General features: G+C 43.7%; 1 protein-coding gene across 1 annotated transcript in view; it reads left to right on the plus strand.

Moving 5' to 3' along the window:
* LDLRAD3 (low density lipoprotein receptor class A domain containing 3) overlaps positions 1-24,306 on the plus strand; it is a 142,927-nt gene that overhangs the window by 115,439 nt on the left and 3,182 nt on the right. The gene's annotated exons all lie outside the window — the stretch shown is intronic.

Below are 24,306 nucleotides of genomic sequence, written 5' to 3' on the forward strand. Positions count from 1 at the left end.
CATATCATCTTTAGCCATGTCTTTCCATTTTATCTTTTTAGATTTACAAGCACATTTCATTTTAATTTTGAAGCTTTGCTTTATTTAACATTAGTCACTGCCAGAGCAGAAATCCTAATTCTTCTCGATGGCCATACAGGAGCGAATTTTTAGCATCAAGAAGGTAGTGCCATTGTTTGCAGAGCATTGGCACATGGTCACACAGACAGATGGCAGAGAAGTCAAAAAGTTGATGTGCTACATTAGTTTTATTGGGTCATTGTCAGTACTGTGGTGGAAAATCTGTTCTTGCCCCAAAACAGATCTACATCCGATCAGTGGAAGCCGGTTTTAACCCCTTAGTGACCGAGCCAAATTTTTGAAATCTGACTAGTGTCACTTTATGTGGTAATAACTCTGAAACGCTTCAACATATCCCAGTTATTTTGAGTTTTTTCGTGACACATTATACTTTATGATAATGGTAAATTTAGGTCGATATGTTTTGTGTTCATTTATAAAAAATATCAAAAATTTGAGAAAAATGTTAAAAAATTTGCAATTTTCAAAATTTGAATGATTATTCCTTTAATCCAGATGGTCATACCACAGCAAACCATTAATAAATAACATTTCCCACATGTCGGCTTTACATCAGCACCATTTGTAAAATGTTATTTTATTTTGTTAGCATTTTAAGAGGATTAAAAATGTAGCAGCAATTTTTCAGTTTTTCAAGGAAATTTACAAAATTTATTTTTTTAGGGACTTATCCATGTTTGAATTGACTTTAGGGGTCTCATATATTGGGAAACCCCCAAACGTGATACCATTTTAAAAACAGAACCCCCTGACATATTGAAAACTGCTGTCAGGTAGTTTATTAACTCTTCAGGTGCTTTACAGGAATTAATGCAAAGTGGCATGACCGGAATGAAAAAGTGTATTTTTACCACCTAAATGTCTGTAACTTCTGAACAGGTTACAACAGCCGACAGACTCTAAGGCCGCTATTTGGTCATGAATTGCCATCGCAAACATCAGGACCACAAAATGATGATCTGAGGGCACCAATTTTAATAAAGAGGAAGCCCCCACACTCTGTTAGCCATTTATAATGATGCAGTCACTATTGACAGCAGCATCTAAGGGGTTAAAACAGATATGGACGGTGACAACACTAATCGTGGCTGATGCAGCAAGTTGTTAGCTATAGTGTACAGCCGACAGCTACTGGATTGTTACCTGTATGGGGAGGCTATTCTCTTATATCTCAGGTCAGTTAAAAGACGTATTGGCTGTCATTAAGGGGTTAAGGTCCCTACACATTACTAATGTCAGCCAAACCCAGGGTTCGGCCACCAATCTAATGTGTATGGGGGCCCTGAAGAAAGAGTTTGGAGAAGATAAGGATGCGATGTCCGAATTTGTTTAATTTCTCTGAGACCGCGCATCTCATAGAGAACACAGAGCGCCGTGCAGAGTGAGCGTTTTTGTGTACAGGAGAATCAGGCAAATTGACGGTGAGCCTATCCATTATATGGCCATCGGCTATCTAAATTGTATGGGGGCTTTGGGCTACAGATCACGGCAGAGATCGATGTGTCATATAGTCCTCATTATCAAATCTGATAGAGGAGGACATAGCTGTATCTAAAGTGTAAGTTTGTAAGAAGAGGACATAGCTGTATCTAAAGTGTAAGAAGAGGACATAGCTGTATCTAAAGCGTTAGTTTGTAAGAAGAGGACATAGCTGTTTCGTAAAGGAAGCAACTAAAAAATAAACTGCCTGTAAATGGTTAATCTGAGTCTCACTAGCTACTATTCACTCACACACAGTACAGTCAAAGGAAGCTGTGACCGTTTACCTCGGATGGTGTTTCTATCCTCCACTCCTTAATATACAGGAATCCATTTTTCATTGCCTCTTATTAATAACATTCAGCAGGAAGACATCAGCACAGATCTCCCCTGCGTTTTCATGCTGAACACTTAGTCTTCCCTAACACTCTGGTATCTCCCAGCTAAATAGCATGAAGTCTCACGCAGGTAGAAAAAGAATTAAACTGCAGAGAGCCGGGCCTTACCGACCTTAGTCTTTCTTTCTTAAAGAGTCAGAGATATCATGACTAAATTGGACGGAGAGGGTTTCGTTTTCTTTAAGTTCTTCTATTTTATATACATTTGAGAGAGGTTTTATACTTTGATCTCCTTTTACGCCATGGATGATTCCCAGGAGGTGATAGAAGTGAAGTCAGGTTCGTCCTATAAATCTATCGGCATACCCTACTGGTCCAGTGTCTGCATTATCCCAGTGGAGGAACCATCTTCTTGGGATCTTTTACCACTACCTAGCCTGTACTGTACAATTCACCACTTTTCTTGTTGCCATTTTTGCAAGAAAACGTCTGACCAGGTTTCAGGAGACCTGAGAGCCTTTGTAAATGGCATTGAAGACGGCACCACTCCTGTCCTCAGGTTGTGCCTGGTATTGCAGCATTTCAGTTGAATAGACCCAAGTTGCTATACCAGACTTCACCTCTGGACAAAAGTGGCGCTGTTGCTGTACACAAGCAGGCTCTTTTTGCAAATTGTTGTAGATTATTATTATTTTTTTTTTACATGGGGTGAAATACTGACTACAGTTCCGCCGGTACTCGACTACTGCGGCTGTCAACAACATGAAATGATAACAGAATTGAAAGTATTTTCTTCATGTTATTTAAATTAAGTCGCCTCCTTAACTACAAAGCGAGTGCAGTGCGTATCCGTTTTGGTTGTTTTCAAAGTCTCGGTTTCTTCATAACAAGCAATTTCCAATTAAAAGATTACCGAGCTCTCTGGAGTGGACAGTAAAGCCTGAAATGTCATTTTCTCCTCTGATGGGGGGAGGAGGAGTAAGGAGCAGACGGACTAATCCCTCCGATAATGATGCTCGTGGCTGATACAACACATCATGCAGAATAATTGTCCTCCCGTCGGTCTGTTCATTAGGGGGCGAGCATTGAGGGGGTCAATATCTGACATCGCCCCCTTTTCTAGCGACCGCCGACAGGAATCGAGCCGCGTGCCAGAGGCTGCTTAGCGGTTTGTGGCAGGACATCAATCCCGTTTCATAGCGCAGTCTTCACCCTTCCTAGCATTAAGATGAAACAGTGTTTTATGCGCGGTGATATCATCAGAGCACAGAGAGGAACAGATATATTTTCACGTTTGATTGTAAGGAGTGACAGGATCTCTGTGAACCTGAGGGTTGAGTTTAAATCGCCTATCGAGGGTTACAGAGAGCTCCTGTGAAGCTTTTATGGATGGCTAGGAAATTGCAGGAGCATTTATCTGACAGATTCTTCATTTCGCCATCTCGGTATATTACAGCTACACTGCTTTGTATGTCGGGGAAAAAGCAAAAAGATTTTTTTTTCGTGAAGCATGATCTACATCGAGAATATGTCTTCATTGCTCTATGATTGTAATACAGATCTGTGCAGGCCTAAGTTAAAGGGTCCGTCCACTTCAAATATTCAGGTGCATTTGTGTCCAGGGATTATAAATGAAGCACTAGGGAGCTTTTCTCTAAAAATAAAAAAATAATAATATATATATATATATATTTAAAACATCACAGTATAAATACTTATCTTCGGGTGCAAGGCCCCTAGACAATCCGTCCAATGATTATCCAAACTTCATAAAATTCCAAAAAAGAGGCAGCACTCCATTGTTTCAGTGGAAAAATGTGCAGGATTTTAATCAACTCACATGTCTGGGCGATGTTTCGGCTACAAATGAGCCTTTCTCGGCTTGAGAAAGGCTCATTTGTAGCCGAAACGTCGCCCAGACATGTGGGTTGATTAAAATCCTGTACATTTTTCCACTGAAACAATGGAGTGCTGCCTCTTTTTTGGAAATATATATATATATATATATATATATATATATATATATATATAAATACTGCCCCTATGTACAAGAATATAACTCCTATAATACTGCCCCTATGTACAAGAATATAACTCCTATAATACTGCCCCATGTACAAGAATATAACTCCTATAATACTGCCCCTATGTACAAGAATATAACTCCTATAATACTGCCCCTATGTACAAGACTATAACTACTATAATACTGCTCCTATGTACAAGAATATAACTACTATAATGCTGCTCCTATGTACAAGAATATAACTACTATAATACTGCTCCTATGTACAAGAATATAACTACTATAATACTGCTCCTATGTACAAGAATATAACTACTATAATACTGCCCCTATGTACAAGAATATAACTACTATAATACTGCTCCATATGTACAAGAATATAACTACTATAATACTGCTCCTATGTACAAGAATATAACTACTATAATACTGCTCCTATGTACAAGAATATAACTACTATAATACTGCCCCTATGTACAAGAATATAACTACTATAATACTGCTCCTATGTACAAGAATATAACTACTATAATACTGCTCCTATGTACAAGAATATAACTACTATAATACTGCCCCTATGTACAAGAATATAACTACTATAATACTGCTCCTATGTACAAGAATATAACTACTATAATACTGCTCCTATGTACAAGAATATAACTACTATAATACTGCCCCTATGTACAAGAATATAACTACTATAATACTGCTCCTATGTACAAGAATATAACTACTATAATACTGCTCCTATGTACAAGAATATAACTACTATAATACTGCTCCTATGTACAAGAATATAACTACTATAATACTGCTCCTATATACAAGAATATAACTACTATAATACTGCTCCTATGTACAAGAATATAACTACTATAATACTGCTCCTATATACAAGAATATAACTACTAAAATACTGCTCCTATGTGCAAAAAAACAATTCAATGTTAGAAAATAAACCTTTATGAGGAGAGGAGCTGGAGATGTATGAGTAACATATCTGTGCTAAGATTGTGGAGTGACGGAGGTTTTCATCCATGTCTGCGGAGATTTTACCGTTTTTAAGATTTTCTTCATTTGGCGCAATGATCCCCAGGCGCTCTTCTCTAGCACATTGATACACAAATGCTTTTAGAAATGTTCCATGACGGTTAGAAGAAGCACCCGCATGCCTGAAGGGATTCATCTCCGTGCCGTGTATGGCAGCCATATCTATTTGGCAATCTGCTGAGAAAAATAAAAATCTGTTGTGTAGACGGCTGCTCACATGTGTGCGAAATGGATCACTGCGGACTGACTAATCTGCCAGAGACGATTCGGGTCACATATCAAGGGCGAAACCGTCCGTCTAGATCAACCTCCTGTACGGCTATTCACATCGAGATCTGACAGCATGTGGCGGTGACATTGTCGTTCCAAGCAATGGAGAGAAGTCCCACGATTTTAAAATCCTCATTAACAAAGAGAGCCTCTTGCTTTTTGGCGGTATGTAACATACTGCATTGCTCCTACAAGGGACGTGTACCCCGACTTCCACCGAGATCTCGCCTGATTACTGGGAGTCTCAGAAGCTGGACTTTCTAATACATAAAAACTTCTGAAGCTACAACTTTAAAGGGAACTTACCAGTTAGGAAAAGAAGCTCATTTTATGGTTAGGAGTCCAGTGGGCGGTCCTAGTCAGAAACTGACAGTTATTTCTGTATGTAGGTTCATTTTCTCATTTTTTATGGCCTAAATTTTGATCAGTTTGTTGGGTGTGCCCAGATCAGACAGAAAGCTGGTGAAACCTCCTTATTGATCTGGGGCCATACTGTTCATACTGGTGTTTTCTCGACTGTCAGAATGACCAAACTCGTAGGGTATCGATGGTATTAAGATTAGAAAATGTCCGTTGTTTTTCCCACGGTTTTACTGCCGGACTTATCTGGTATTACAGGCTTTCTGTATTTGGGTCTGAACTGTAATACCCAACATGACCTATGGAGACGAGTGGCGCTGTTTCAGGAAAATAAAGTCCTGACCCCGTGTGACTTTCCTTTTCTCCGGCTTCTCACTTCCACGCTCAGATGAACCTCGAAGTCGCCCAGATACATTGTGAGCAGACAAGCGGCACGCGGTTAATTAGACACCGTTGCGTGCTGCGTCCTGCCCGCTTCATGCATATTCATCATAATTAGGAGAAAAAAAAACTAGTCCCTCTAATTATGCCGCTCTTAAGCCTATTTCTGCTTGCCCAGAGTATTCTCATAATTACCAGAGAAATTAATTGAAGTTTTTTCGTTTTGTTGCCTCTTATTGGTGGTAAACAGTTTTCGCCTCTGAAGAATGGTTTAACCCCTTCATCTCTGCAGAACCTGGACTGCGTGCTGTCACAATTACATTTTATATACTCTACTTCACTCTGCTGTATTCTGCTTCTTGCTCATAGATGGCGGTATTAACAGTTGTATAGAAATAGGAGAAGATCCTGTGGGATTTTTGTATCAGTTGTGGCGCAATTCTATTAAAACATAAAAGGTGTCGATGTGCGCACGAGACATTACGCTGTGTCCCCCTCATGCTCTGACGGCTTGGGGGGCATCGGTGGAGCAGTGTGCGAACAGTTACCAGGTTCCCTACAGGTGACTGCAAATCCATCGGGATCTTGGCAGCAGGCCATCACGATAGGCAATGGTTGGAATATGGTGGAGGTCCAACCTCTGGGACCTGCGACGATCGCCAGAATGGAGAGCTTTTATCCTCGGTAGAATGGAGCAGTGCAGATACTCCATGCCGTACGGCTCAGTGGTAATAAGCACTGTACGGGGGGATCAGTGGTTAGCAATGTGGCTTTGCAGAGTTGGGGTCCTAGGTTCAAATCCCACCAAGGATTGTGTGGGTTTCCTCCAGGTTCTCCGGTTTCCTCCCACATTCCAAAGACATAATGATAGGGAATCTAGATTGTGAGCCCCATCGGGGACGGCGGTGATAAAGTCTGTGAAGCGCTGTGGAATATGATGGCGATATGTAAGCAAAGCATAATAAGTAGGGTCAGAGTCATATGGATAATTCTCCCCATCTAAGACCCACACCAATATAACAGCCATCACCTAACAACATAGTGACCATTTATCTAAACTGGAATGCCCCTTAAATTTCCTATGTCTATGGGCATGATCGGACCTAAAATGATTGGGATAGTTGGTGTGATTACCATATAATGTGCAGCCGACCATAGAGTTAATGTATCTCATGTTTGCAACGTGTTCGTATCATCTTGGGCAACATTGCAGCCATTTAACACCAAGTAAATACCCCGGTGATACGGTACGTAGCCCCCAGAGATGATAAAATCGACCGTGGCAGCTACAAACAAGCAGTTTATTTCCCCTTTTTTTTTCTCTTTTATTTCTGGTTTCAGCAGCTTCAGAGATGACAGAACAACATCGGCAGCACAAAGTGCTGAGCTGGTTGTTCTGCGCGGTACAATTCTGGGGCCGGCGTTGTGCGCAGGGCTTAGCGCCGGCTCGGCAGCTACACACAAATCACCGGGTAGCAGAAAACAGATGCTCATTGTTCTATATATATTTGGTTTTTCCTTCTTGCTCACATTTCGCCTCAAGCATCCCAAATGCAGATTACTGAAGTTCTCCGAATGCTGATGTTCACCATTCCATCGCCAGGGGAGGCTTCCACTTCTGCCAAAAAATAAAAAAGAGAACAGATAGACGATAGATTGTACATGACTAACCTGAAACCATTGCAAGGCAGAAAGCCTCTTGTATGAAATCCATCCCCAAGACTGAACGTTTCTCCCTCGAGCAGAACGGTTTGTGCCGCTGATCTGCTGGCAGAGGCCGCTGGAGACCCATAGGACCACGAGGGGAATTTATCAAAGGTGTTAGGAATAAAGTAAAAAGCCATACATTTCTATGCAACCTGTAGACTTTCACCTTATGCTCCAAGATATGCTCAATTTTCATTTATTTTTGTAAGAAGGGTGCACTTTACTGGTGAATAGAAAATCCTCCCCCCCACGAACACAGATGCCACTAATTCTTCCCCCACGATTATAATGCTGCTAATAATTCCCCACGAGCACAGATGCCGCTAATTCTTCCCCACGAGCACAGATGCCGCTAATTCTTCCCCACGAGCACAGATGCCGCTAATCCTTCCCCACGAGCACAGATGCCGCTAATCCTTCCCCACGAGCACAGATGCCGCTAATCCTTCCCCACGAGCACAGATGCCGCTAATCCTTCCCCACGAGCACAGATGCCGCTAATCCTTCCCCACGAGCACAGATGCCACTAATTCTTCCCCACGAGCACAGATGCCACTAATCCTTCCCCACGAGCACAGATGCCGCTAATCCTTCCCCACGAGCACAGATGCCGCTAATCCTTCCCCACGAGCACAGATGCCACTAATTCTTCCCCACAAGCACAGATGCCACTAATCCTTCCCCACGAGCACAGATGCCGCTAATCCTTCCCCACGAGCACAGATGCCGCTAATCCTTCCCCACGAGCACAGATGCCACTAATTCTTCCCCCACGAGTAAAGATGCCACTAATTCTTCCCCCACGAGTAAAGATGCAGCTAATTCTTCCCCCACGAGTAAAGATGCAGCTAATCCTCCACCACGAGTATAAATGCAACTAATCCTCCCCCACAAGCACAGATGTCACTAATTCTCCCCCACGAGCACAGATGCCACTAATTCTCCCCACGAGCACAGATGCCACTAATTCTTCCCCACGAGCACAGATGCCACTAATTCTTCCCCCACGATTATAGATGCCGCTAATCCTTCCCCACAAGCACAGATGCCACTAATTCTTCCCCCACGATTATAATGCCGCTAATCCTCCCCCACGAGCACAGATGCTGCTAATTCTTCCCCACGAGTATAGATGCCGCTAATCCTTCCCCACGAGTATAGATGCCGCTAATCCTTCCCCACGAGTATAGATGCCGCTAATCCTTCCCCAAGAGTATAGATGCCGCTAATCCTCCCCCACGAGTATAGATGCCGCTAATCCTCCCCCACGAGTATAGATGCCGCTAATCCTTCCCCACGAGTATAGATGCCGCTAATCCTTCCCCAAGAGTATAGATGCCGCTAATCCTTCCCCACGAGTATAGATGCCGCTAATCCTCCCTCCCATGAGTACAGATGCCGCTAATCCTTCCCCACGAATACAGATGCTGCTATTCCTCCCCCGTGAGTACAGATGTTTGAGGATTGAAGGAGCGCCATCATGTCCTTCTAAGACCACATAGTGCCTCTTTATGGGTCGGATTGCCATAATAAACGATCATGTTCTTGTACCTTGTAGTGATGCAATCAGTGGCTAATCGCTTCCTCCCACCTCTCTCGGGGGCTACCACCTGCAGTTTTACTCCACCATGACAGTGCTAGCCATTGGCCGTCCATCGGTGGTCAGTTTGCATTGTGTTATTGCTGCTGTGCCGAGGCTCGGTTTGGTCGTTTCTTGCCCTGTGACACTAGTAGGTAGGACTCATCGAGTACATGTGGTTCTTAAGCTGAATCAAGTGCTCAAAAAACTATTAATTAAGGCAATCTAACAGCCATGTCTAAGATCGTTTTACTTAGCAGTTTTACCTAAATTGACTAATCCTTCGTACGCTGGCAACGCTGGTTTTTTTCAGACAAAACCTGTAATTAGTAAAAAAAAAAAATATTCCCCGGAGACCATCTTAGCAACGCAGATGACAGAAAAGAGATATTGAAAAGTAGATCACGCCGTTCTCTGCGCTCTTTGTTCTGTCATCCCTGTTAATAAAGCAGTTGGTGGGACAGTATATGGCAGGCGGTGCTGTATATAGCGTCAGCGTATGTGGGGATAAATGGAAAGGACTGGAAAAATCATAAGCGCCAACAGACATACCTGCCCACCGATAGATTTACGTGTAAGAGTAAGTCTAACAATCCTGCAGGTCTGATCTCTATGCGTCCATGGTTCTTGCAGATCACGTGCCATAGATCTATCATCCATGTATCATACATGTGATCTATCCCCACCCACAATGCACTGCACAGTATGTGTAGTCACTAATGCCACCGCCTCCTGCTCGACTGACAGCCTCTACGCTGTGGCTTCAGGCAAAGTAGCCATCAGTCATGCAGGAGGAGGTGGGCAATAGAGCTGGAGTGACAGAGGCTTCAGATCTACCATAGCTCTCATGTATATATCAAGTCAAATGGTGGAACGGACCGACCATGGAAAGGTATTGTTGGACTTGACTTTGGGCGAGTTACATGCACATCTAAATAGTTTGGAGGGTGCAATCCTGCTGACGGATGCCCTTTAATTCTTACAACTGTAAAATGACAGAAATCGTATTCCTTTAGCCCCGGCCTCCCTTCTACACATACTAGCGGCGCTACGGTCAGATCGTGGCCACCTGCACCAATTGCACTAATGGAAAATACAAACGTTGTGCGCACAGACAGCGGCGAGGTCTCTGCTTATAAATCACCTTCCTCTGTAATTACGCAGATGGATTAGGGGGATTTGTTATTTTGCTGGCTCAGATAGTGGAAACTGCCCATAGATAATAAATATATGAATGATTGTAAACTCCTCCATCACTAGAGCAGGGTCTCGGAGTCCCACAATACAACCCTGGTGAGGAGGTGATGGATGTAAACGTCACCCAATGATCTGGTATCTATCCCCTATCTTGTGGATGGAAGATAATGGTCCTTTGTGGTAGAATCCCTTTAAAGTTGGGGTGGAAATTTAAAACGGATGACAGCGGGGTTGTGCTCCTGGATTGTTTGCGTTTACCCTGTATCATGTGTTCACCAGGATCAGGCTGTGTACGCAGGACCCCTGTGCCATGAAGATGTGATCCTCACCAGTACAAGTGAGATGTGCGAAGATGCCATTGTAACGCGCCATATTGGAAACGCTCGTTCTCATCGCTACATCGTCCTGTGAAAACGGGGCTTGCCCTGCTGAGAACTATGACCGCCTCTGATCACTGACCGATCTAGTGTAGATCCCTCAGTGTGCATCCTGTGCTTTGGTCTGACAGTGTAAACAGCCACCAATCTGTGAAAGTTTACCAATCGGCGTTTGTATTTTGCCACCGATCGGTCCATGTAAATGGACCTTAAATGGGGTTGGAGACCAATGCCACGTCAAACTAATTGAATTGACAAGTTGATGTTCTCCATGGTAGTAATGGATCCAACTCCAAACCTACCCTACTGAACCAATCGCCCAATTTACCATCCATATTATTTTTTTAGACTAGTCTGGACTGAACCTGCTGATTTTCATGGATTCGGCCAATCGTCCAATGACAGATAATCCAGCACATCCGATTTTGGACTGCCGCTAGAAAGGTCAGCTCTCCCGTAGAGAACACAGAAGCGCTCCTGTATTTCGGAGGATTGGGCGAGACACCTGCTGGTTGAACAGTGGACCAAGCCATCATTCAGCAGACCCCTAATTAACCCGTATGGAGGGCTTAAGACAGAAATTGTCATCTGAGTAGTCTTCCAGGAAGGAGGTTTGACAGATGCTGCGTGTTCATCTCTGAGCAGAATTACACCAATGTCATCTGTTCTTCAATCTCACATTTTTATCTCAAAATGCATTTCAGATCCAGCTGTTCTCTACCGAACCCGGTGCGCTCCCATTCTCCGAAGAGTGGCGGCGGCGTCTCTTTATTATTTACTGTGATGTCTCCCTTCATAACGCTTCTCCTAAACTAAAACGGCGCAGTACTAGGAGCCGTTCAGAAGTCATTTTACTCCCAAAAAAGAAAGTTTTGAGCATCTGCTGCCGATTACTTCCACGAGAAATTAAAACTAGAAACAGACCGCACTTGTTATTGGCGGTAAATTGACATTCTGTTCGGCGGGCTCAGACGATTAAACAAATGTAATCTTGCTTTAATTAGTAGAAAGAGTCATTAACATCTCGGATCGTGTGTAGGTTTTAGGCGAGCTGTTAGGCCCAATAAATGACTTTCTAAAGTGCCAGCTGGGGGCTGGCGGAAGTAAAAACTTGCCCCCGTTTGAACAAGGCTTGTCCTGGCTAATGTATTTTCAATCCCCTTTTTTGTTGATTTCGTGGTAGTTGTAGGAAAGGAGATCCGGAAACTGCGTGTCCAGGAAAAGCAGCAAATGGCAGCATGACGGCGGATTAAAACATTGCTATAAGATTAGAAAATCCCTCCATGAATAGTCTTGGAGGAATTTAGTTATTGGATACTGTGAAGAATATTGGAGACCTAATTCCATGTCCATCATCTTTATACTATTGTGCATGGAATTATAAAAAATCCCTCCACATGCTGTGGTAACGTCACACCTGGCTAGCTCAATCAACAAAGCTGGTATGCAACGTTCTACAGGAAGACCCCCTGTGGGTCCAGGCCATGTGCCCTTAGTCCTTTGTTCAGCCACCTAGGATTTCATAAAGGAGTTATGGAAATACTATATATCCTAGCTGTACATCTTATGTATTTCAGAGATCCCCAGACCAGGGCAAGCGCCTGTCTGGGTCTCGAGTCATTCTAGAACAGCCACTACCAGCTAGGTAGCAAAATTGTTTAGTCTGAGTTGCAGGGGCCCAGTTGGATCCAATGGCGCCATAACCACTGCCCTAGGACCGCTACCTTCCTGTGCGTGTTAGAATTACTTGAGACCCAGACATGCACTTGCCCTGGTCTGGGTATCTCGGAAATATATATACGATGTACAGCTTGGACGCATAGTATTTCCAGAACTCCTTTATAGGCTGAACTGGATGGACAAATGTCTTTTTTCGGCCTTACTAACTATGTACCTGTCTGAACAAACGACTCAGGCCGCATGGCCTGGACCTAAGGGGGTCTTCCTGTAGAAGGTTGCATACCAGCTAGGTGGGGTGTGAATACTTTGTTGATTGAGCTGGCTAAGTGTCATGTTACCACAGCATGTGGAAGGATTTTTTTTTATAATTCCAATCCCAACAGTATAAAGATGATTGACATGGAATTATGTCTCCAATATTCTTCACAGATGCTATAGTGGTAATATATGGAGAACATGTAGCTCCAATATACATGAACTGTCAGCCGCTTATCACATTCTCTTATTATTTTCTTTCGTTCAGATGTTCTAAAATCCAAGCGATTTTTCTCATGAAAGCAATAACTATTTATTATCGGCTGCCATTATTGCCGCCTCGTGGCGCCGCGTTAAGTACAACTTACAAGCTGTGATTAAACAGATACATCTATATGGCGGTGTAAATATATTGCGCATCGTTTGGAATGATTGCAGCCATCGGGTGTAGGTTCCCGCGTGGTGCGGAGCTTCAGTTACTGCAATCTTCTGACCTGCGCTAATCGTAGCAGGAAGGCGCCGACATGCGAGGGGTCGGGGGGAGGCAGACAACTGGATTCGCCTCCAGCAAATTTAGAAGAGAAAATAATTTGACAAAATTGAGGGAAAGGCAAAATGATAGAAAATTGCATAAAAGCTTCCCCCCCCCCTCCCCCCTTTATGACTGTATTATGGCATTGTGCCACCTGATCACTGCGTTTCCAGAAGTATAATGAAGGATCACAGAGTGAGCCTCGGGGTTATGCTCGCTGCAGCTGTACTGCTATGTTTTTCCTGTTTTCTGCAAGTTTTTGAGTGACGGCAGCTGACAATATAAACGCTGTCATTAGAAAATGCAGAACAGTAATACATAGTGATGGTGTATATAGAACAGAATGTCAGACATATTATTGGTTGGCGATATTGCTGATTCTAAATGGCTAATGATCATGTTTGCTTTAAGGTTGTGCCACGGTAAAAAAAACCTGCATGTGGCCAAATGTCACTGAAAACCCCAGAACGTTGTGACTGTAAGTGTTGTATTCATCTTTACATTTGAAATATTTACAGAGCGACTCCTTTTCTTACACTAATTCTAAGTGACCGCTTGTATTATACTCCAGAGCTGCATTCACAATTCTGCTACTGGTTATTGAAAACTGGCGACAAGCTTGTTGATAAACACCCCAGCAAAGTAATCCAATAAAATGTCTGAAAATCCATTGGATCACTGTACCGTGCCTAGTAAGATACCACTTCCCAGAAAACAAAAGACAAGTGCAAGGTGTGTGCAAACATTGAGCCGTTCTAAAAATAGTGGAAGATTTTACTGTAGCTCTGAACCTCATGTATGAAAGTCTGAACGCAGCTCTGAGGTATAATACAGGATGTAACTCAGGATCAGTAATGTAATGTATGTACACAGTGACTGCACCAGCAGAATAGTGAGTGCAGCTCTGGGGTATAATAGAGGATGTAACTCAGGATCAGTAATGTATGTACACAGTGACTGCACCAGCAGAATAGTGAGTGCAGCTCTGGGGTATAATATAGGATGTAACTCAGGATCAGTAATATAATGTATGTACACAGTGACTGCACCAGCAGAATAGTGAGTGCAGCTCTGGGGTATAATATAGGATGTAACTCAGGGTCAGTAATGTAATGTATGTAACACAGTGACTGCACCAATCTTTAATTTTTTTTTATATAGCGCTAACATATTACGCAGAGCTTTACAGTTTTGCACACATTATCATCGCTGTCACAATCTACTTTCCCTATCAGTATGTCAGTATGCACCAGCAGAATATTGAGCGCAGCTCTGGGTATAATACAGGAAGTAACTCCGGATCAGTAATGTGATGTACACAGTGACTGCACCAGCAGAATAGTGAGTGCAGCTCTGGGGTATAATACAGGATGTAACTCAGGATCAGTAATGTATGTACACAGTGACTGCACCAGCAGAATAGTGAGTGCAGCTCTGGGGTATAATACAGGATGTAACTCAGGATCAGTAATGTAATGTATGTACACAGTGACTGCACCAGCAGAATAGTGAGTGCAGCTCTGGGGTATAATACAGGACGTAACTCAGGATCAGTAATGTAATGTACACAGTGACTGCACCAGCAGAATAGTGAGTGCAGCTCTGGAGTATAATACAGGATGTGACTCAGGATCAGTAATGTAATGTATGTACACAGTGACTGCACCAGCAGAATAGTGAGTGCAGCTCTGGAGTATAATACAGGATGTGACTCAGGATCAGTAATGTAATGTATGTACACAGTGACTGCACCAGCAGAATAGTGAGTGCAGCTCTGGGGGGGTATAATACAGGATGTAACTCAGGATCAGTAATGTAATGTACACAGTGACTGCACCAGCAGAATATTGAGCGCAGCTCTGGGGTATAATACAGGATGTAACTCAGGATCAGTAATGTAATGTATGTACACAGTGACTGCACCAGCAGAATAGTGAGTGCAGCTCTGGGGTATAATACAGGATGTAACTCAGGATCAGTAATGTAATGTATGTACACAGTGACTGCACCAGCAGAATAGTGAGTGCAGCTCTGGGGTATAATATAGGATGTAACTCAGGGTCAGTAATGTAATGTATGTAACACAGTGACTGCACCAATCTTTAATTTTTTTTTATATAGCGCTAACATATTACGCAGAGCTTTACAGTTTTGCACACATTATCATCGCTGTCACAATCTATTTTCCCTATCAGTATGTTAGTATGCACCAGCAGAATAGCGAGTGCAGCTCTGGGGTATAATACAGGATGTAACTCAGGATCAGTAATGTAATGCATGTACACAGTGACTGCAGCAGCAGAATAGTGAGTGCAGCTCTGGAGTATAATACAGGGTGTAACTCATGATCAGTAATGTAATGTATGTGCACAGTGACTGCACCAGCAGAATAGTGAGTGCAGCTCTGGGGTATAATACAGGATGTAACTCAGGATCAGTAATGTAATGTATGTACACAGTGACTGCACCAGCAGAATAGTGAGTGCAGCTCTGGGGTATAATACAGGATGTAACTCAGGATCAGTAATGTAATGTATGTATACAGTGACTGCCCCAGCAGAATAGTGAGGGCAGCTCTGGGGTATAATACAGGATGTAACTCAAGATACTTAAATGTATTTACACAATTTACCGTATTTAACAAGTTGTTTTTTTTGTGGCTCATGGACAATATTTGGGTTCACGCTGCTTATAGTACATAAATGTGTCGTTGACCTCAGCAGCATACATCTGAGTGTGTTGGCTCTGGGGGAGGCAGTGACCTGTGATGAGAATAGTGTAGAGTATATGACTGGGAGATATTAGGATGTGAGGGCGGTAATGGAGACGAGGCAGAGGTCACAGACTGACAATGGGAGGCAGCCCCAGCAGCACAGAGTACTTCAGGAGAGGAGTGTTGATCTGGCAGAGGTTGGTGCGTTTTCCATGTAATCACATCAGTGACGCAGGTCGGTGTTGAGGTTATGGCAGAGGGGATTCTCAGCTGAACCTTCAGAAGTCTGATATTCAGAGACACAAGGTCGCTTCCATGAAACCTTTAGCTCTGATTATTAAGGTGCCGTCCGCACATGGCAGCAATTTATTTTATTATGTCTCGGGTAAGCGTGCCACAAATCCAATTGTCAGCTTCAGTATTCCAGCGCAAAGCCGCATTTTATTAGGTGACAGAAATTAGACACCTCTGTAATCTCTCTAATCATGGAAAGCTCATTCCTGATGTCATTCAGAGGAAGCCTGTGTCTAACGAATCCCGGCAGCTCCATCCGCCCCATCGCTGAATTCTTATTTTTTTAGTTGCTTTAGGAAGCAGCAAAGCGAGGTTTTTAGCTTTCACCGCGTCCAGTTCCTGCGGTTTTCATTCAGCTGATCCAAATCTGGGATGATGATGAATGGAATTCAATTACTGCCGTTATCTGAGGGACCGGACTCTCATTTCCGCTCTCCTGTACTCATCATCTCCTCTTAAAAGGGAAAATACACCACGTCTAGAAGTGGTTTCTGTGTTTCATCATCAGAATATGACCTATATTATTTAAATTTTGTTTTAAATACTCCACAAGCTATTGGGACATGCTTGAGGCTGGTATTTCTGCTGCTGGCTTTTAGCTTTGCTGTACAGACTGGGTAAGGCCAGTCTCACACGTCCAGATAATTCCGGTACCGAAAAAATCGGTACCGGAGTTATCCGTGTCCGTGTGGCACACGTGTGCCGACTGGGTACCACACGGAGCATGCAGGAGACAGCGCTAGAGATAAGCGCTGTCCCCTGCATCTGGTGCTGAAGCCGCCATTCATATTTTCTCTCCAGCAGCGTTCGCTGGAAAGAGGATATGAAAAATCCTTTTTTTTTTTTTTTTTTTCCGTGTTTTAAATAAAGTTCCCTGTCACCACCCCCCTCCCACCCCTTGTGCGCCCGCCCACTGGTAATAAAATTCTCACCCGGCTCCCTCGCAGCATCCTGTCCTCGCCGCAGCCTCTCCTGTATGAGCGGTCACGTGGTGCCGCCCATTACAGTCATGAATATGGGGCTCCACCCCTATGGGAGGTGGAGCAGCATATTCATGACTAATCGGCGGCACCACGTGACCGCTCATACAGGAGGTGCGGCGAGGACAGGACGCTGCGAGGGAGCCGGGTGAGTATTTAAATAACAGCGGGTGGGGACAGGGTTCTTTATTTTAAACACACACACAAAAAAAAAAAAGATTTTTCATATCTTCTATCCAGCGAATGCTGCTGGAGAGAAGATATGAATGGCGGCTTCAGCACCACGTGGGGGGGACAGCACTTACTGTAGCGCTGTCTCCTGCGTGTGCGGTACGTGTTTTGCACACGGACACACGGTCCGTGAAAACAGGCTGACATGTGCAGAGACACATTGATTTCAATGTGTCTACGTGAGTCAGTGTCTCCGGTACGTGAGGAAACGGTCACCTCGCGTACCGGAGCCACTGACGTGTGAAACCGGCCTAAGGGTCAGCAGAGTAATCTCATTATTAGGCCAGTCTCACATGTCCAGATAATTCCGGTACCGAAAAAAATCGATACTGGAGTTATCCGTGTCCGTGAGCTCACGTAGGCCATCCGTGTGGCACACGTGCCGCCCGTGTGCCGACTGGGTACCACACGGAGCGTGCAGGAGACAGAGCTAGAGATAAGCGCTGTCCCCTGCATCTGGTGCTGAAGCCGCCATTCATATCTTCTCTCCAGCAGCGTTCGCTGGAAAGAAGATATGAAAAAAAAAATTTTTTTTTTTCTTGTTTTAAATAAAGATCCATGTCCCCACCCCCCTCCCACCGCCTGTGTGCCCGCCCGCTGGTAATAAAATACTCACCCGGCTCCCTCGCAGCGTTCTGTCCTCGCCGCACCTTCTCCTGTATGAGCGGTCACGTGGTGCTGCCCATTAGTCATGAATATGCGGCTCCACCCCTATGGGAGGTGGAGCCGCATATTCATGACTAATCAGCGGCTCCACGTGACCGCTCATACAGGAGAAGGTGGCGCTGTGAGGGAGCCGGGTGAGTATTTTATTACCAGCGGGCGGACGCCCAGGGGGTGGGGACATGGATCTTTATTTAAAATAAGAAAAAAAAAAAAAGGATTTATCATATCTTCTTTCCAGCGAGCGCTGCTGGAGAGAAGATATGAATGGCGGCTTCAGCACCACGTGGGGGGGGGGGGACAGCGCTTACAGTAGCGCTGTCTCCTGCACGGTTTTACACGGACCCATGGACTTTATTGGGTCCGTGTAATCCGTGCGCTCCCACGAACACTGACATGTCTCCGTGTTTTGCACACGGACACACGGTCCATGAAAACACGCTGACATCTGCACAGATGCATTGATTTCAATGTGTCTACGTGAGTCAGTGTCTCCGGTACGTGAGGAAACTGTCACCTCACGTACCGGAGCCACTGACGTGTGAAACCGGCCTTAGAGAGAGTGATCAGCCCAGTCATTGCATTATCATTAGAGCTCAGCAAATTTGATCGGGTCCGTTTATTCGGCAAGCTATAGCTCTTACCAAATAAGCTACAGCGGGAACAAAGAGGAGAGCCCAACACTCTTACTTTTGACCACTATTTCTCATATTACAGAAATATCCACAGGGTCTCCTGGTGTTGATGTGAACAGTCATAGCACCTCTGGCAAAATGGAGAGTCTCCAAAAAATTGGCTTCTAACTCCTATGGCCAGATTCACCAAGACTGGCTTGATTTATGCTGGTCTTGATGACGGGGGATGCTTGACTCAGTTTCACGCTTCTTTCATGCTTGAGTCAGTTTCGCCGCGCTACAAATCCTACTCCAGTCGCTACAGGAGTAAGATTTGTGGCATAGCAAACGCTGACTCTCTCCATGAATTTGAGCAGTAGTCGCCTCATCCCTGCCTTGAGAAACTGGCGTTAAGACAGCAGAAGTCACAAAATGTAAACACCGCTTCGAGTTTCATCTACATTTTGCGACTTTTCAGAGGCTTTTATTCCCGAATTCTGGCACCAAAGCTTTGATGCATCCGGTGTACAGTTTTTCATATATTTACATCTAATTAATGGCATCTTAAAAAAAATAAAAAAATGCATGATTGATTTTAATATTCTATGAAATGATCACTAGGATACGCCATCACTTTATGATCATGGGTGTCTCATCCTGAGAACGAAAGGGGTGCAGTAGATGACATTTTGGGGTGAAGTGACGGATGAAGTGCTGATTCAATGTCTCATATAACCTAATATCTATTTTTAGCTTTTAAAAATTGGAAACCTCCCTACAGTTTTTTTTTTTTTTTTACATACAGATGTGTCCGTCCTTGGCTCCTGACATGAGTGGCATTAAAAATATATATTATATATATTTTTTTTTTTCCGATACTCTGTAGTGAGATATTTGTGCTGTACGTGGCACCCAGTGGTTGTCATGTGAATTGCAGCTTGTCAAGGTTTTTTTTTTTAATCTGAAAATATCCTGATTTATGTATTAAAATTGAGACCTTATTTAGAGAAGTGTATTGGTAATTGAGCGGGATTCATGAGACCTTTTGTTTCATACTTAGACTAGATGAAAAGAGCTCTCATCTCCTGTACTGGCCCCACAATCTAACCCATCTATTTATTACCCTCACAGCAGTCAAATAATCCAGTTTGGCTTGCCTGTTTATTCTCAGGATGATAAATGGTTAAAATTGCAAACTGCTTGTAAAACAAGCAAGCTTGGAATTTTAAGAATGGAGGGATTGTTCATTCTGTAGTTTATAGCTTGCTGATTAGGTTACCAGCCACCTATGAAGACTATCAGCAGTGGCTGACAAGTGCAGCGCTTACAAGCTCTTTTCTATAGAGCTTGTAAATCCTTACTCTGAAGCTCGCTGGATCCGTGTAACAGATTTCCTTGAGCTTACACCGTCATTTGCAAAAGATCTAGTGTAAGTGTTTGCCAGCTCATGGCTGCAGTAGGACACAATGGAACAAGGAGGTTCCGGCCCCTTAAGGCTATGTGCCCACGTTACAGAATGTATGCAGAATTTTCCACATCAAACCCGGACTCCCTTGCCAGGAAATCTGCTTTCGTTTTTCATGCGGGCTTTTTTTTCATGCGTCCAAATGCAATTCTATAGCGTAAAAAAAATCGCTGATTTTCTGCAAAATTAATGAACATGCTGCGTTTTTTTCCGCTGCGGTAAGAAAAACCGCAGCATGGGCACAACAATTGTGAAATGCCTAAAAATAATGGGAATGTGTTTTTAAAAGCGTTTCCGCTGCGGCAAAAAAGCATAAAAAACGCAACGTGAGCACGTAGCCTAAGGGTTAAGATTGAGCCTCCTTGGACTTTTGCACCAGCTGATAATGACCATGCACATAATGCTTATTGGTCAGATCTAAGCCATAATATAGGCTTAAAGCTGGAGAATCGGGAAAGTTACTTTCCCTTTAAGCCCAGTTCTTTGCAGGAAACGGCCTCCGCTATAATCTCTGGCCGCAGCAGGACTCTCCTGAAATCTCTTTTTACGCAGTGATTTTTATCTCTCCTCTCTGACATTGTGTGCATTCTCTTTATTGGAGCGAGAGTTCTGCAGGAGGACCAGAGACCGGCGCCGCTCCAAGCTCTTGCTGGGCTTCACAGGCCGAGGATGTCATTGTTTCACAAGGAGGAGCAGCCCGCCTCTTCACCTCCATTATATCGGTGTTTACACCTTCCCCAGAAGCCATTATCCCTCCCAGACACCGAGATTTTGGCAGATCCTATGTTATTCAATTCCAAAGCTGTAATATTAGAGTCGTTCTCCTCTGTTGGTGCGGAGCTGCGCCAAGTAAGGTGGGCACTGGTCGTGGACATCAGGCCATGTCTCTGTAGTCTGCCGGGCACGTTACCAGCTGTGTGCTAAAAAGCCTTTATCAGTAAAATCCAATGAAGTTTTTACTATTTTTGGGAAAGCTTGGTGACATCCAATATGGCGGTAACATGACTTCTTGTACCTACCTTTCCTAGACTGCTGAGCAGAAAAGTTCTAGGAAATAAAGTGTTCGCCATAGGCAGCTCTAGGGGCCGGGATGCCCCGTACAGTCAGCCCTTTACTGCCGGGGTGCAGCACATGTATGGCGCTCCGATCTTCTGGGATTTGTAGTTCCATATTCAATGCTCTAGATAAAATATAGCTGCAAGTCATAAATGGGTGATTTTGCACTTGGCTGTTCCCATTCCAGCGTCAGAACTTATTTAGGATTTTTTTTTTCCCATTTGTGGAAATAAAATGATGAAAGAGCCTTTATATATTGGCAGGATGTTGGTTGCTCTTGTCTTTCCTCTCTGTCTGGCACATCATTAAACATACTGGGAAAGCAAAGGCTTTAATGATTCTCACTTGATATAAGATGTGCTCAGATGTCAATACGCAGGATACAATCCAGGCTGTAAGCCGCCAATGTCGGGGAAAAAAAGGCGTAATATAGGATGCCATTTCTGTGTCACTGTATAGGTTACAACTAGCGTGGAACAATCATTAGACCTATAACTGCTAGACAGCTCCTCGGGGGTGGAGTTTTCTAAAATGGTGGTGTTTGATTGGACTACAATGTGCTGCTCTGTGCATTGATCAGATGTGGCAGAGATGACATTACCTTGGCAGATACTTGTCTAGTTGCATTGAATAGCGATTCTCACCTCATGATGTTGGGAGTAAGCGGCGTCAGACAACCCCTCTATCATTCTACGCTCCCGTAAGCCCTGCACCAAGCAAAGTGTGTCTGTTTTGGAGTGTTCCTTTAATAACCTATAATACTGCGGTGACTTCTTGCTTTCTGGCTTCATAGTTTTCCCTGTACTGCATCTTATTGTCCATGTCGCACTGTCAGACCGCTCGCCCATGTAACGTCAGATCTGCCGCATCGGGAAATGAAGATCTTCAGTTTCATTTACGTTTTATTGCTTTGCAAATTTGGGATGACAAATCCGATATCTAGAATTGCTGCAAAATGTCAGCAAGCAGATGGCTGCACTCTACAGAGGGAACTTCAGAGTAGGGTTTTAAGTAACTGTCATGTCTTCCATGGCGGAAGAATCACCGGACAGATATAAAGGAGCGGGCTGTCGCTTTGTTTTCAGAATGGTACAATACTCTCATTAATCCGTAAAATACTCACAGGTCTTGTGTGAACAGCAAAGCTGTCTGCACGGATTGTGTCCAAGGGCACAGAGTCCCTGCGGCAACATTATACTGAGATGTAGGCACTTGGTGGGCCGCCGTATGGTGCAACTATACAGTTTATTGGACAAGGTACAGAAACGTACGTTGTGCTGTATTATATTTGTTTTGTCCTAGCTCACTGTAGAGGAAGAAAATAAGACATGCTGACGTATGCCAACCTAATGGGACCTAGATGATCTGCTTTAGATCTCCTGTCAAATTCACTTTAACCAAAAGTAGATTAGTGCCGGATGAACCGCAAGAAGCTTGAATCGGACGCGATCTGCGCTAAAGCAGCCGTGCGTGCGTTACTCTCTGAAATGCTGCAGTTTACAAAACGTACTGTAATCAGTCGGGGTCATCTTTACTGGGGGGTTTTTCTCCCCAAAGCGTTTTCTCCAAAAATCAGCTGTAAGAGTGTGAAATGTTGTAGAATGTTTGCGCAACTCAAGGTTTTCACCCGTTTCGCCCAGCTCTACGAATATCAGTGGAACGGTGGTGTGACGACTTGTGATGATCGAGAATGCTCTGGTGTTATAAGAGTATCTTGGGTGTACTCGGATAATATGTTCAAGTCCCTGCCGCTGCATGTTTTGTGGCCGTTCGGCAATCCCCGCATGTGCTGTCTAACAGCCGCGAATTATGCAGCCGTGGGAACTCTGACGTATTATCTGAGCATGTCCAAGATACTCTTAACACCGGAGCATGCTCGGATAACACATTATCTGGGCACGTTCGCTAATCACTAGTGACGACGCATGTCGACTAATCCGCGATGAGCTGTGGCATGACTTGCCCAAGTCCCTGATTGGCAAGGTGCACAGATACATGCACTACTTTTCAAACGCACCTGATTTATTGAGAAGCTTGCGCCTTTTAATTAATTCCGCACCTGTGACTCCAGCACACCCCCTTATCAAGACGAGTGACTGTCACCAGTCTTGATGAATCGAGAACTTTGTCTTGACTAAGACCAAAAGGCAGGTTCTCGATGGCTTCTCCCTGCCCTTGACTAATGGGTCTTTCCCTATACCAGTGAAGGCGAACCTTTTAGAGACCAAGTGCCCAAACTGCAATCCAAAACTCACTTGTTCATCGCAAAGTATCAACACAGCAATTTACCTGAATACTGAGGTTTTAGATTAGAAAAAATAACTTGTACATTAGCGAGCTATACAGTCTATAGCAAAGAGCTTGTAAGCGCTGCACTCTAAGCCCAAGATACTAGCCACTGAATGCAGTGGAGGTCTGCTCTTGAGAATGGAGAGGACTTTTAATTACAGTAAATGTAAAATTGCAAAGTTGTTTGTTTTTACAACCTCTTTGCAATTGTAACCCTTTATCATGATGAGAATAACCCTTTAAGCCAGGGATGTCAAATACACATAGGACCAAAGTAAATCTTTGGCAAAGTCAACCTTGATATTTGTTAAAAAAAATAAAGGTCTACAATTGAGGAAGTTTTTCCTTATTAAATAAAACGATAAACTTTTGGAATTATAGTAGAATAATATGTTATGGAAGAACAATAAAAAGCATATGGCCCAATGAATTCTGCCAGAAGCACTGTATGATGACCTTACTGTACCCCCTCAATTCCCCCAACAAAGAATGGTGACCCCTTCACAGTATGACTCTTCAACTGTAATCCCCACACAGCCCTCCATACAGTATAACGGGCACTAAAAATCCTCCATACAGTACAGTGGGCCCCACATAGTCCTGCATAAAGTTTAATGGGCCCCACATAGTGCTCCATACAGTATCAAAGGGCCCTGTATTAACTTACATACAGTAATTATCTGTAC

The sequence above is a fragment of the Ranitomeya imitator genome, chromosome 9 (genome assembly GCF_032444005.1).
Source record: "Ranitomeya imitator isolate aRanImi1 chromosome 9, aRanImi1.pri, whole genome shotgun sequence".
NCBI classification, from domain to species: domain Eukaryota; kingdom Metazoa; phylum Chordata; class Amphibia; order Anura; family Dendrobatidae; genus Ranitomeya; species Ranitomeya imitator.